The sequence below is a fragment of the Mustela putorius genome, unplaced genomic scaffold (assembly GCF_011764305.1).
Source record: "Mustela putorius furo isolate JIRA1106 unplaced genomic scaffold, ASM1176430v1.1 tig00537350_pilon_pilon_pilon, whole genome shotgun sequence".
NCBI classification, from domain to species: domain Eukaryota; kingdom Metazoa; phylum Chordata; class Mammalia; order Carnivora; family Mustelidae; genus Mustela; species Mustela putorius.
In genome coordinates, this window is record NW_025422471.1 from 25,555,265 (window position 1) to 25,570,803 (window position 15,539).

Consider the following 15,539-nt stretch of genomic DNA (forward strand, 5'->3'; position numbering starts at 1 on the left):
AGAAACAAGGTTAAAAAAGAAGTCCTTTAAGCATCAAATGTGAATCTCTTGAACAGGCAGGGTTATAAAATGGTAGTGTTGAATAGAAATACTTGTTTTTAAAAAAATTCTCCATCCCTAAATCTCTCAGAGTTCTTAGTTGCAAACAAAAGAGCACGAGACAATTCAAATAGAAAAGGTTTCTATTAAAGGATATTAAGTAGTTTATAGTATCTCTGAAAGAAGATGAAAGGATCATGCTTAAAGCCTACACAGTGGAAGTTATTATCTGAACTACACTATGGAATATTCCAGCAAAGATTTCATAGCCACGAACCCTGGTGCTGATTCCATAACCACACCACTGATGGAAGGCCAGAACCTTCACCACCACTGCCTTCAAAAGCTAGCTCCCTCCTCTCTTTGCTAGGAAATGGCTATTGCTAGGGCTGCTTTCCCACTTTCTTTAGAAAGATGTCTTAGGGTCAGCAGAACCCAGGAAACATACCTGTGCCTTGGCTAAAAAGAAAGTTGGGGGGACGCCTGGGTGGCTCAGTGGGTTAAAGCCTCTGCCTTCTGCTCCAGTCATGATCCCAGGGTCCTTGGATCAAGCCCCGCATCAGGATCTCTGCAGCAGGGAACCTGCTTTCATCCATTCTCTCTCTCTGCCTGCCTCTCTGCCTACTTGTGATCTCTGTCAAATAAATAAATAAAATCTTAAAAAAAGAAAGAAAGAAAGAAAGTTGAGAAAGAGTTTTTATCTTCCTCCTAGGGGGAGGTGGAACACAAAATAGAGACTCTCACAAGCACATGAAGCGAAAGAGCAAGACCATTCAATAGTGGTAAACTCTCCAACAGCTGTAAGAAGGAGAGGAATACTGTGGAGGGGTAATCACCTCATCAGATACAAGCAATCATATTTGATGAGGCATGGACTAATTTTATCATCATCCATTGCAAAGCAGGTCATTACACTGGACTGCATAAAGTGTTCAGACAGTTAAGGAAACTATATAGTGTGAAGGAAGGGCTTACCACCTTGGGACGGGGCAACATGGTGGATAAGCTGGATGACTCTCTCCATCTCTCCACAGTGTGTACATCTGAGTGCCTGCTTTGGCCAGCAAAGTCCATTCAATTCAAAAGAGATACTGCTTTGGTCTCTGTACACCTCTGTAAGAGCTTACTAGGGTTTAATTAAAAGCAACTCCAATTACTTGGCTGACTGCCATGGTGAGAAACGTAACATTACTTCTGATACTTTCATCTTCAAATTGACCCAAGCATATGACATGGTCCTAAATAAAGAGCCTTTTCTACTTCTCAATATTTTCTGCCAATTCACCAGAGTAAAGAGCTATAAAGCAATGATAGCAATCATTTCCCCCTCCCAGGTACAATAAAATCCTGATACCTAATTTCACACAACCATCCATCAGACCTCTCCCTCCCTCTTTTCCCATACTCTAAAAATTGCGTCAAATAAAAAACCTACTCAGCTTTTATTAGACAAAGATGATGGTAGTTTTTATAAATATTTTAGGGGCCAATAAGCAGCTAGCATCAGAGATAAAGAAAACTCAGGAACATTTGAACTATTCAGTTAAATATCCCTTCCTGGTTTTGTGTACCAAGAGGGTAAAAAAATGAACCAAAATGTACACAACTCCTCATAAAGAAAATATTATCTTTGCCTTGTATTTGACATGAATATCTTTCTGTAGATTACTTGACCCTTTTTGCAATTCTCTTGATGTACATTTATTTCAAAATATCCATTTTAGAAACAAAGTTTCAAGGGAATGAACACAGTAGCACACCGTTTAATGGGAAGGTTTCTATCTGTACCTTATATAATCCTGCATATGGCAGGGTGTCAGTACCTATGAGCTTATAAGAATAATGATGTGTGATTCTCTATCCCCAAAATAAGAGTATAAAAAGGCAAAGACCTGGTCTATTATTTCACATATTTAAAAGTAAATCTTACACAGAATACAACTTGAGGTGGGAAGTGAGCAGCTTTTTCTCACCTTCTTTCTAATGTAACTATCTCCTGAACCAAACTAGATTCTTTGCTGGAATAAAGATGACAAATCTAGGCCTTGAGGAATTATTAGAAAATAATATGGAAAATTGATTTTAGTTATTTGTTTCTGGGAATAGAAGCAATGGAAGCAATGGAAAATACTCAGTTAATAATAGAAAACAATGGACCCCAACATTCCATTCTTTATCCCAAGTCAGCATGATCACTTACAAAACTTCAGAAATGATTTAATACATTCATACTAAGGCCTCCACATTTGAATAGATGTACAAGATCATGGTAGGATATTATAAAAGAATATTATCACTGAGTTTTATAAAATCTATAGGTACTTACCTTAGTGTTCAGAAGTGATCTAGAAGTATTCTTATTGGTATTTTAAAACTGCGATTAGATTTGCTTTGTAATACTAATTTCAAATTTCAACTTCTAGTGACACTCATATTATGAGGCAAATTATCTCCCAATTTATTCTGTTCCAAATTTAATTTTATAATAATGAAAAAATAGAATGTTCAGTACTTGGAATATTCTCTTTCAGCTCTTAGAAAGTTCCTAGTCTGTGTCCATAGTCTAATGAGCACTTTAAAAGCGTGTCTTCACCAACATTTATTTCTCTTCACGCTAAGCTGCTGCTCCATAGAAATGAGATTTTCTACCAAAAAATCCTGACTTGGTTTCTGGGTTGGCTTCAGTTGTGTAGGTGGGACTGAATCAGAGAGAGGTTGGAGTTGTCCTGGCACTTGACTACCCAAGCATTCCAAAGAGCTTGAGATGACTGGTGGGCGGGGGAGGGGGGGAACGGGGTGGAGGGGGGAGCGAGGTTGGTACCCCCTGGGGAGGTCAAAGTCCTGAAATGGGCTGCCCTTGGAACAAACAGGGCATAATTCTTACTTCCAACTCAGACTATGCCTGAGTTATTCATAGTCATGTCAACTGAAATCGCTTAGGCAAAGAGACAGTTTTGGGGCTTTTCCTTGAAACCTTCCCTCTCACCATAGCCAGCTTCCAGTCTGCACCTTCAATGCAGGTGTTAATACAGACATAATGTCCAACTCATAGAAGATTTATCAAATAAATAAATGCAAACAAGAGAAAAAAAATCAAATACACTGCAATGGTACTTTTGTGTGGAACAAACTTTAACCATACCTGAAAGAAATGTTCTCTCTAAAATATAGATCTGACCATTAAACAGTCCCTATAAATACTTCTCTAGTCAAATAAAGGATACAGCAAAAATAATTACCGGATAATTCAAATTACTCAGGAACATCAACCATGTTTCAAGGAAAACAGTTTTGCTTACTATAACTTTCCAAAATGGCCATAAACCACAACCAAAATTATTAGACTGGCTGGTGAGACTTTAACCCACATCAGTGATGATGGTAATTGCAGCCATCACACACATTGCTCTATGTTTTACATGCATTATAGTCCCTAACACCCACAAAACCCTTAAGTAATAGGCACTACCAGGGAAGAAACTGAGTCTGAGAGGTTAAATAGCTTAACCTTCAAGGTCACATGTCTAGTCAGCAGCAGAACCAAAATTGAAAGCTACTATATTTAGCATGTGAGTGAAGGATTGCCACTTCAACTTCTTTCCTATGATTAAATATTATTAATAGTTTCTATCTCCATAGTACCTTAACACGTATCATTATGTTTGATCCTCACCACACCCTATAAGATTTATAGGACAGATGGTGGGATCTTCTTTTTATGGACAAAGGAAATTGAACTTTCCAGAGTCACAAAGTTGGGTCCACAGCATCCAGTAATCTTTCCATAACATGCACTGCCTCCTCGAAGCAGGTCTCAAAACTGACAGAGAATGAGTATTAAAGAAACAGAACTGAATTGCCTACAACACAATACAAAACAAAACAAAAAACTTGGTCAATGTTTGACAAAATGATAATTCCAGACCAGAACTGGAGATAGAAACCATTTCTTTTGATATTGTAAAAGACAAAGCTATTATAAAATTATTTCCTACAAAAGGATTTTGGATAATGAAAATGTCACGTTGGGTCTTTCACTAGGTGATCCCAGATAAGAAGAGCCCAACCATCACACACCAATCATTAACTTTCTCCAAGTCCATAACTGAGGTCTGAATGATAGGTGACCTCTGAACCTCAGAATCAAAATATCTGCTATTTTGATCTGATGGCTGGTACAGTCCAGACTAAAACTATATTTTTCTCATTTCAATTCTAGAGACTAGCATTGTTTCACAGAGCTTCTGTCAATCAGCGAGTTTCAATGTGACATATATTCATGACCTGAAGTATTGAGCTGAAAAGACAAATGACACCTGAAACAAAAAAAGATCACCTTTCTTCAGGGATGAATGCTTGTTAGAGATCTTAGAATCCACAACAGTTATGTGAAATACTTGAGTGTTCCTTTCTTTTTTTTGGCCCATGTTGAAAAATAAGGAATTAAGATATCTTGCACAGCCTTCAGCTAGAGTGTGATATGGGATATATGGGAAGTTCAGACTCCTAAAAATCTCTCCCCCGTTGATTAATAACCATGTCTGAAATTCCACTGAAATGTTTTATTTTTCTGGGACTAATATTTTAAATTAGCATATTATTAAACACATGGTTATAATAATTTGGCATAGTATTACTATATGCTATTATGATAATGTAGCATTATATTACATATAATACATAATTTATAATAATGTAAGCCCTCCAAGAGAGGTTAACAAGAATTATTATGCAGCAAAAATTTATTTCTTATATTTTATTTTAAAGTAATAGCTACTTTAGAATTGGACTCTGTTGGAAGAAAGATTGCAGAGGGGAGAAACTGTAGGGACTGAGTTTTAATAAGGGCCTCTCACAGTAAAGACCAGCCTTGGTTGGGACCCTACTCAGAATCCAGGAAGTTAGCAGCATAACGTGCTGGACACACTCGACACATGACCTGACCAGTGCTCTGGCCATTAGATGGGCCCACAAGGATGAAACATAACAGACATGTAGTTTTCCTAATGCGAGGTCCTGGTAGTCATGGAACTGGAGCTTCAGAATCTTAGGAGGTTTAGATGACACCCAGAGCCCATCATGCCATAGAAGTCAGCCTGGAACCTTTAGCAAGTGAGTCGCTAGCCATTTATAAGTTTTAATACTGCAGTACTTTCTTTATCTACCTTCCAATTATAGACTGCTCTTCATAAGGGCAGTTCACACAAGTGAGGAAGGAGGAGAATATTACTTATGCCCACAATCCCTGAATATGAATAATACTGAAAGCTTTCTCAAGCATGGTGATCTCAAAAAGCATAAGGTAATCAGCCAAACAACTAAGGTTGGAATTAATGTTTTAGAAAAACGAATTTTTGAAAATTTCTCAGGTGTGACTAGAAGGTCAGATTTCAACAAAACAAAACAAAAAAAAAAAAACAAAAACAAGCACTAAATGTTTGGGGTTTCCTTTTAGTTTTTAATATGACCTCAAATGGCTTGATCTTGCAGGCCAATGATGCTATCGCAAGGGAGAGCCTTGGCTAGGAGGACATGAGATTTAGCATCTACACTCCACAAATGGGACAGGTGGCCACAATTCAGAGAAAACAAATAGTTCTACTCTGCTGGAGAGAGAAAATGAAAGTTCCCGTATTTTCTTTTCCTCGTTTATTTTTTCAATTACCCAAAATTTTTTCCAATAAAATAGATAAACATCCTTATTACAGATTGTGTGGATGATGTACATACTCACAGATAAATCAAAAGGAGGAAAACCTTGTACTTGGTCCCACCACCCAGAAACAACTTTTTATGTGCCATTTTGGTATATTTCTTTTTCTTTTTGTGTGATGCCTAGATTTTTAACATGGTATTTATATAATTGCAATCACGCTATATTTTATAACCTGCTCCCCTCACTTAACATTATTACAGGACTCTCTTATATTATAAATTATGAAAACATTATTTTTCATTGTTGTAGTGAATGGAATACATAGTCCATCTTCTAATTTTGTGTGATTTTAAATGTTTCACTATTTAAGCAATGCTGTGATGGAGGTCTTTGTTGACTAAGCTTTTCCAGATTTTTAAATACTTCAAATGGACTTCCAGAAGTGGGATTATTGGATCTAAGGAATAAACATGTATGTGACACCTACTGTTAATCTAAATCCTAAAAACCAGTTGAGTCTCCCATTGATGGTTTTATCTATACCATCTTAAACAGCTCTGAGTATTATCATTTAAACAGTTGCTGTTTTGATAAGGAGAAATGGTATTTTGTGTTTTTACTGACATTTCTTTATTACTAGTACAGTTGGACATTTTCTTGGTATACATTAACTAAGTAATTAGAAGGCATTTTGTGAATTTCTTATTCCTAACGAATAGCGAAGTCTACATTTCTCAATGATTTGTGAATTTTTTTTATAAAAACATAATTTGTTATGTTATGTGGCTACTAATTTCCATGTTCAATTTATCTTTGTGTTGATTATGCTTTTAATTTTTAAAACTACAAACATTTTAAATTTGCATATAGATATATGTATTTATACTTTACTTTGGGATCCAGATTGGTTATTATTGTTTTTTAATCCAGAGAAGTAGCAGGAAAGTAGAGACGCTTTCCTCTCAGTGGCTTTTCCTTACAGAAGTACCTTATCACACTTTGATGATCAGGAAGAAAATCACTTTTCTAAATTTAGGGTTCATCTTGGGTTTATTACTTGGTACAATTCTGAATTGCTAGAGGCCACTTTTGATGCTTTAATTCCAGTGCCTACAGATAAAAAGGCATCAGTGAGAGCAAGGTCTTCTTACTAACAGACTTAAATGCCAGAGTTATAAATGGTCTGGAAGGTTCTGATCAGGAATTGGGGGAGGAATACTAAGGTGGTAAATCCTTTTTAGGGGAAAAAAAAAAAAAAGAGAGAAAGAGAAGAGTACAGAAATGGATGAATGGCTAATGAACAAACAAGTGAAGGAACACTGCCTTATCTATGCAAATTTTAGCCTTCTCTAGTCCTCAGGGAGAAAACTCTATTTTTATTGGGACTCATTTCCTCTAGTCCTCTTAGGCTCTGACTGGGAAGATCCCCAGGAGTTTTCTACAGTCTCTCTTCTGCTTGCCAGTGAAGTCTGCCTGCTGGGTGCGCCTATTCCCCATACGCCTCCCCACTAACCTCTACCTTCAAAGGTACATGTATTTAATCATGGAAGAAAAGGGAAATCACATCATTACCCTGTGTTAAGACCAAATAAATAACACTTACAGCAGGTCATCAACCCTAAACATTTTAGTGAATATTAACTGAGTAAGTTGGGTAGCATTTAACCAATGTCTACGATATGAGTGATGGTTCTTACAATCAAAGCAAATACTAATCAATTGCTTACTATGTGTCAGGCCTAATTTCAAGTGCCTTACATATATTAATCCCTATAATGACTCTGTGAGGTTGGTACCATTCCTGGCCACAGTTTGCAGACGAGGAAACCAAAGGTTGGATAAATGGCTCGAAGTTACACAGTTAATAAGTGGTGGAATTAGTCAGGATTCATCATGAGCTGTCTGATTCCTGAATTTCTGTTCTTTGTGGTATGATGTCCTGTTTTGTCCAAAAATGCTGCTCTGCCTTGAGTAAAAGCAATAATACCACTAGAGCCACATGACATAATTATGGAGGCCCTTTATTACAAAATAAACATGAAAACTAAGCAAAATAAGTATATAGTGAAAGCTGTTAGTTATTGAAACACCAGCTTCCTCTGGTGCTCCTGGGAAAGTATCTAATGTAGAAAAGAAAGACAGAAAACACACACACACACGCACACACACACACACACACATGAACACACACAAAAAATGAACAACCAGAAAACAAAAACTAAAAACACCCACCCAACCAATAAGTCCAATACAAAAAAAAAGATGAAACAATTGTTTTCCCTTGTTCTTCCTGACTTTCACCCAGAGTGACATGATTTGTGTAATTACAGCATGTTAAATAGAATCCTAGCAACTTAAAATTAAGGTCATCTAGTTCTCCCTGCCTTCCACCCGCTGCAGAAAGTGTTTTACAATCGTCCTGCTAACAACATTCAGCCCTTGATGGAAACCCCACACTGACATAGCTCACCAATTAGTAAGATGGCCTCTGAGGTGGCAGTCTTCTTAACTAAAAATAGAATTTGCCTATTTGTAAAGTTGATTTATATGTCAAACAACTATTTGTTGAACCCCTCCAGCTCTGGGGATCCATGGGGACTAAAATATACACTTTATTTTCTCTAGTACATTTTTTTAAAGTTCGAATTTTGCTTGCAATGATAGAGCATCAGTTAACACATAAGCATAACAATTTTTATTATCAGTAAAAACATAAAATGTTTTTACAGCAATCAGCTAAGTGCATTGGTCCCATACTGAGAACAACCTATATGCCATCAACAACAGAAGAGAGGGACACAGTGCAGTCTGTTGACTCTATGGATACACTACAGAGTATTATAACCCCCAAGAATACACAAACTGCAGCCAACAGCAACCACATGGATGAATCTCACAGAGTAAAAGCAGCCCAACAGGACAAAGTATATACCACATGATTCTATTTCTAATTATAGAAAGTTCAAATCTGTCAAAACTAATTATTATTATTAGAAGCCAGATTGTGGTTACCCTTGGAGGGAGAGACAGGTCCCAAGAGAGGGTCTTCTCGGGTGCTGGGAAGGTTCTATTTCTTAATCTGGGTACTGGCTACTCAGGTGTGTATACTTTGTTAGAATTCATCAAGCTGTACACTAAAGATTTTTGTACTTCTCTATGTGTATATTACACTTCCATCAACAATACACACAAAGAAAACTACTATTAGAAACATTAGGAAAAAATCCCATCAGATTTAAGAAGAACATGGGTTGGATAATGGAAAAAATTCAATTGACATTCTTCAGTGGAATGCATATAAGCACTCAGTTCAGAAGATGGAAGAGAGCCAAAGCATTACCGTTAATAAATATGTCCTGGAAAAAAAAAAAAATAGCCCTATTTCCATAATGGGAAAAGCCACTGGCAGAGCTCTGTGACATAAAATGAATGAACAAGGACGGTCACATTCGGACCTTCCCAAGGATCTGAGGACTTATGCTGGCAAAAGGCCATCTGTGAGGGTACCACTGGGAAAGGCTTGGGGCCTGGCTGCTTCTTCTTCTGGAAAGATCTTTCTGGCTCAGAGCCACAGGTTTGCTTTATATATTTTTTGTTTTTCTATTTTAACATGCTGACTTGGCAGCTCTGTTCCTTATTCTGAGAGTACTGTTTATGTTCTTTGCATTTTATTTGAATACTGTAGTGCTGTGGAGTATAAGTTGGCTTTTAGAAAACAAGTTTTCATTTAGTAGGAAAACCTTTTGAGTTTTATGTTTGAGATAGCAAAAGCTTCAATCACATGGGTTTGAGCTGAAGAGCCAACTGAAATAGATATATACTCATATATTCAGAGTTCCCTCAATGATCATTCTTTCCCCCCTCTTCTTTCTGCTTATCTTTTAAGACCCACCTCCATGAAGCCTGCCATAAAGTCCTTTCAGAATTCATGGCTTTCTAATTTTCTTCTATTGAACTTTGTGTGTGTGTTTATTTTAGCATTTCTAAAGGGAGATAACATGTTATAATGGTATGGTGGCCTTTGTACTATAAAGATCAAAGTTTCCTAATTTCTCTGACTCTAGATTTTCTTATTTTTCTAGAATCGAGTTATTCTGATGATCAAAAACATCTATAACACATCCGGCATATAGAGGAAATCCAAAAGAAGATGCTCATTTTCCTCTCACCCTGCTCTATTTGTCTCTGCCAACATGTATCACCTTCTAATATGTAACAGTATAAGCTCTATATGCTTACTGTTTTGCTCAGTGATGAATTTCAAATGCCTAGAATAATGCCTGCAACACTGTAGACACTCCAAAAATATCTGGGGAGTGAATGAATGAATTCCTTTTCACCACTCCTACCGCCCCACCCAGGAAGCCTGGTAAACTTATTAATCATCACCAGGTTTAAACTTTTTGAGGGCAGGAATCCTCCTCCACGCAGCTTCCTCTAGCCTCCACAGAGCATGACACAGTGCTTTGCAAACAGAAGAATGCAACAGCAAGCTATCACAGAATTAACACTCACAGGTAAAAGCAACATAACGTAGATTGAAACAATCAAGTTAAGGGTAACAAAACCTTGGTGTTAGAGCACAAAAGAGCATCGACATCTTAGCCTAAGCAGCATTCTGGGTCACAATAGATTAAATGTGTTGTTTGGCTTAAGATTGCAGCCAACTCACTCAATATGTATATAGAAACATGAGAGGAAAGGAAATAAATCAATGCCAGTAGAGGAAACTACTTAATGTTACTAAATGAACCTTTCTTCTTCTTTTTTTGTTTGCTTATTTTATACTACAGAAGAAGTATAATGGCCTGCAGATACATACAAAAAAATAAAACAAAGTGCTTGGACAAAGTACTGAAAACTATGAAAGTAAATAATTAAAGTGAGTATACTCTGGTATTTGGCTAACACTAAATGAAGTTTTAAAGTAAAATAAATCTAATGCTGCTTAGAAAATGAAATATGCATTGGCTTCTGTATGGGAATGAAGTAGGGTTTGGAAGCTATTACTAAGCAGTAAGAAGTATATTTTTGGCTTTCCTGAATTCTGGAAGAAGGTAGAGTGGTTAATCACCTGGGCTTTGAAATCCTATAACTGAACTTGAATCTGGGTTCCTTCACTTGCTAGCTCTGAGTGATTTTTCCAACTTACCTGAGCCCCATGACAGCTGGATTTCTCCAGAGCAAGTGATGAGAAGGATGGAAGATGCAATTTTTTACATCTTAATCTCCAGTGTGACATACCAACAAGTACTTCTGCCATAGGTTATTGGCCACACAGACCAATTTTAGTACAATATAGGAAGATTACACAAGATTATGAACACCAGCAGGTAGGGGGCATCCTGGAGGCTGGCTCCTGCAAATGGTTATAACAGCTGGAGGCTGATGGGTATCTCTCTCCAAATGGGTCTTCTATGTAACAAGCTTGGGCTTCCTTACTTCATGGAGTCTCAAGGTAACCAGGTTTCCAACAACATGATACCTCTTATCCAGAGTGAGCATTTTAGGTAAGAATATGGAAGCTGCCTATCTTCCTAAGTCCTGGGCTCAGGAATACTGGAAACTACACCTAACAACATCTTATTTGTCCAAGAAGTCACAGAGTGAGCCCAGTTTCAAGGGCAGGAGAAGGAGATGCTATCCTTTGGCAAGGTTATACTTCAAGAGGGGTAACTGGATCAGAGAGGTCAGTCATAGGTATTGTTAAAAATAATCTAAAATGCAGTAAAGGAGAGTGCAAATAAGAGAGTGGCACTGGTTTTTTGGGAGAAGTTAATACCAAACTGGGTTTTGACATAAATTGAGACCTAGGATTGTAGAGAGGAGGGCCAATGCCAAGAGCTGTTCAGGGGCTAAATGCAAGGCAGTTGTAATGACAGGAGAAGAGCCATGGAGATCAGAATGTATGAGTCACTTGTGGGATGTATGGAAATATACTTGGCAGGAATAGGAAAGTCACATCAGGGACAGACAAAAGATGAGGACAGAGACAACTGCCAGAGGGCCCTGAATGCTAAACTGAGAACCTATACTTAGAAGGAGCCTCTATAGATTCCATAGGAAATGATGCCCTTAGAAATACAAGCAAGGATCTTGATACTTATGAAACATTTACCATGTACCAGACATGGGACTAATATTTTACATACATTAGTTTCTCCAATTCTTACAGCAAGCCTACAGAGTAAATAAATATACCTTCTTCATTTTTTTTTTAAGTGAGGAAATTGAAGCTTAGAGAATTTGAGTAAAATCCCAAGAGAAAGAAATCTTTTGGTGTTATTAAGAAGAGGCATTTGAGGTGAGTCCAAGGGACCAGCTTGGAGTCAAGACTACCATGACATCCAGAATAACAAGACCATGTGAGCAGCACTGGACAGAACCAGGCAGACATGAATGGGTGGCCAACAGGTCACACAATGACAAGATGGAACAGTGAAGCCTATCCACACGTCAGCTAACGGAGAAACTGTTAGAAATAATAAATAAATTCAGTGAAGTTGTAGGTTACAAAATTAATACATAGAAATCAGTTGATTTCTATATATTAATAATGAACTAGCAGAAAGAGAAATTAAGAAAATAATTCTATTTATAATTACACCTAAAGGAATAAAATGCCTAGAAATAAACCTAACCAAAGAGGTAAAAGACATGTACTCTGAAAACTATAAAACACCAATGAAAGATATTGAAGATGACAAAAAGAAATAGAAAGACATTTCATCATGGACTGGAAAAATAAATACTGTTAAAATGTCCATACTACCCAAAGCAATCTACATATTTAATGCAATCCTTATCAAAATACCAACAGCATTTTTCACAGAACAAGAATAAATAATCTTAAGATCTATATGGAACCACAAAAGACTCAAATAGCCAAAGCAATTCTGAGAAAGAACAACAAAGCTGTAGGCATCAGAATACTAGAATTCAGGATGCCTGGGTGGCTCAGTTGGGTAAGCCATTGCCTTCTGCTCAGGTCATGGTCCCAGCGTCCTGGGATCGAGTCCCGCATCGGGCTCCATGCTCAGCGGGAGCCTGCTTCTCTGTCTGCCTCTGCCTGCCACTCTGTCTGCCTGTGCTCACTCTGACAAATAAATAAATAAAATCTTAAAAAAAAAAAAGAATACTAGAATTCAAGATATGCTACAAAGCTATAGTAATCAAAACAGTATGGCACTGGCACAAAAATAGACACAAACTTAATGCAAAAGAATAGAGAACCCAGAATTAAACCTGCTTATATGGTCAGTTAATCCATGACAAAGGACACAAGAACACAGAATAGGGAAAAACATCTCTTCAATAAATGGTGTTGGGGAACTGGATAGCCACATGCAAAAGAATGAAATTGGACTATTTTCTCACACCACACACAAAAATAAACTCCAAGTGGATTAAAAACCTAATGTGAGACCTGAAACCATAAAACTCCTAGAAGAAACATAGGCAATAATTTCTGCCATAATCCATAATAACATTTTTTGGATATGTCCCCTGAGGCAAGAAAAACAAAAGCAAGAATAAACTATTGGGACAATACCACAATCAAAAGATTTTGCACAGCAAAGTAAACGATCAACAAAACAAAAAGGCAACCTACTGAATGATATCTGATAAGGGGTTAATATCCAAAATATATAAAGAACTTATACAATTCAACATTAAAAAACAATCTAATTTTTTTAAATGGGCAGAGGACCTGAATACACATGGGCTGAGGGAACTGGTAGACATAGCTAGATGAGATGCCCTGGGTGAGAAGGCAAAGTAGGGGAAGTCTCTAGATTTGGGGGAGTTCTTGTCGGGGAGGACCCTAGACCCTCCTCAATCTGTCAGTGTTTTCTGCTTTGATGAATGATGCAGCGTCAGGAAGAACTTTTACAGAGCCATGAGGGAAGACAACATCCCCACCAGAGACCCAGATCAGCTGAATCAACTCCAATGCCCAGTGGAGGTCAGGAAGCGGATGTTGGCAACAAATACTGCATCTAGATTGCCCTTAAAACTAGCGTTTAACTGTTCACACCCACTTTTAGACCACGACTAGAGGGCTTGTTGTCGCCCTCTTTGGTCTACGCCCTCTTCCTGACACGGGGAGTCAGCCAGACCAAAGAGATGAGCCTACCTGGAACCCATTCCCCAACTCTAAATATCTGGCATCCCAGAAGTCCCTGCTCAAATGCTTTCAACTTACTTTTATGTCTCCAGAGTCATCTTATCTGGGTCTTTCCTTCCTAGGGTGAACGCTGTCACTGCCCGGTGTGCCCCTAGGGCTGAGGGGTAGCCTAGAAGTTGCCATCTTATATGCCACTGAAGGGTATATTGAAGTTGTTTGGACACAGATACTAGAATGTCCATATGCATGTGCATGAGGCCCTTTGCAATGAGGGATAAAGCCAGATGAGAAAGAGAAGGACTGATGAGGGACAGGAACAGAACTTACAGAACTGGAGGCTCTCAATTTGAACCTGACCTTCCACTTTCATTCTGAAGGTATACTTACAAAGGTAGGAGGAGGGTGTATATTTTACTTATTATCTGTCTGTGCTGTTAAATATTTATATGTACAGAGTGTGACCCTCTATTTGTATTCTTGCCCAAGACCCTCCATAGGGGGCCTATAAATCCTGACTCAGGCACAGGTTTAAAGAGGATATGATTCCACCTGCTGTCCCCAGCCAGCTTAACTCTCTGGACACTTTGCCTGACAGTACCTCACACTCCAGTGCCCCAGTCCTGACAATGGCATTTCTTGGCCATGGGCCTCGAGATGAGTAGAATGTTGCCTACATTGTAGGCTATGCTGCCATAATTTCCCTTACTTCCTAAAGCAGATGATTTTTAACTGTGCTGCATCATATTTTCTCAATTTGAAAACATGTCAAGAAGAGCAGCATTCAAAATAATACCCGCAACTTTTCAAGGTAGCCAGTACTGCAATGTTACAGACTATGAATAAGGACTCAGCTGTTCTCACCACATCTCTCCAACTCCTCCAACTTACCCAGTGCTGGAGACTTGGCTTCCACACTGAAGGTGAGCCCATTCACTTACAAAGAAGCATCCAGGATTTCAAATGGTTACCTCTGGACCACAGCATTCTTTCTCTCCAGGGTTGCTTTCTAGTGCCAACTCCCTTTATAAGCCTACAAATGTAATTCAGAAAAAGGCTTCAGAGAATTTAATACTGTAATTCTACGTAAGTGAGTAATTTGCACATGAAGACCAGATCTGCATATTCTACTTGACAATACCAAAGGTATTTTTTTTTTTGCACTATTCAGTATCCTTTGAAGAAAATCCCATGGGATAAATGTGTTTTATAATTCAGAACCAGAAAACAGTTGGTTTTACTGGAAGGATTAGAATGATTCCTGTAAACAATTGACTTTTTAACCCATTATTTTTCCTTTTTATATTGGCTGCTAAGAATCTCAGAGTTAAATATTACTCATAGTAATTACTTTATTCCAGTTTCCTGATTCAATTATCTCCTGTGTTTCTTACTCAAAATGCTACTGAACTCAGTTATTTCACCTTTATTTTTTGCTGTTCTATTGAATATGTTTTATATGTTAGTTCCTTTTTTTTTTTTTAAAAGGAGCTAGGTGTATACAGCTTCTTACAAGTAAATAAACTTATCAGTATATGCATACCTATCATATTGTGCTTTTTTGTATAAAAGATGTCATCACTATTAATAACTCTTACAAGCATATGTAGCTCGAATTTTGGTCAGCAGTGAGTTAGATGGTGATACTCATTTTCTCTTCCCCAGTTTCCTTTAAGTTCTAAAAGTCTATAGAATGGGCATATGCCCAAGTGACCTGGC

The 15,539-nt window shown here is 37.7% G+C and overlaps 1 protein-coding gene across 1 annotated transcript in view; it reads right to left on the minus strand.

Moving 5' to 3' along the window:
• SV2C (synaptic vesicle glycoprotein 2C) overlaps nt 1-14,829 on the minus strand; it is a 234,603-nt gene extending 219,774 nt beyond the window's left edge. The window contains exon 1 of the mRNA XM_013063701.2: nt 14,712-14,829. The gene's annotated coding sequence lies outside the window, so the exon portion shown is untranslated. The remainder of the gene's footprint in view (nt 1-14,711) is intronic.
• Between the last annotated feature and the right edge of the window lie 710 nt (nt 14,830-15,539).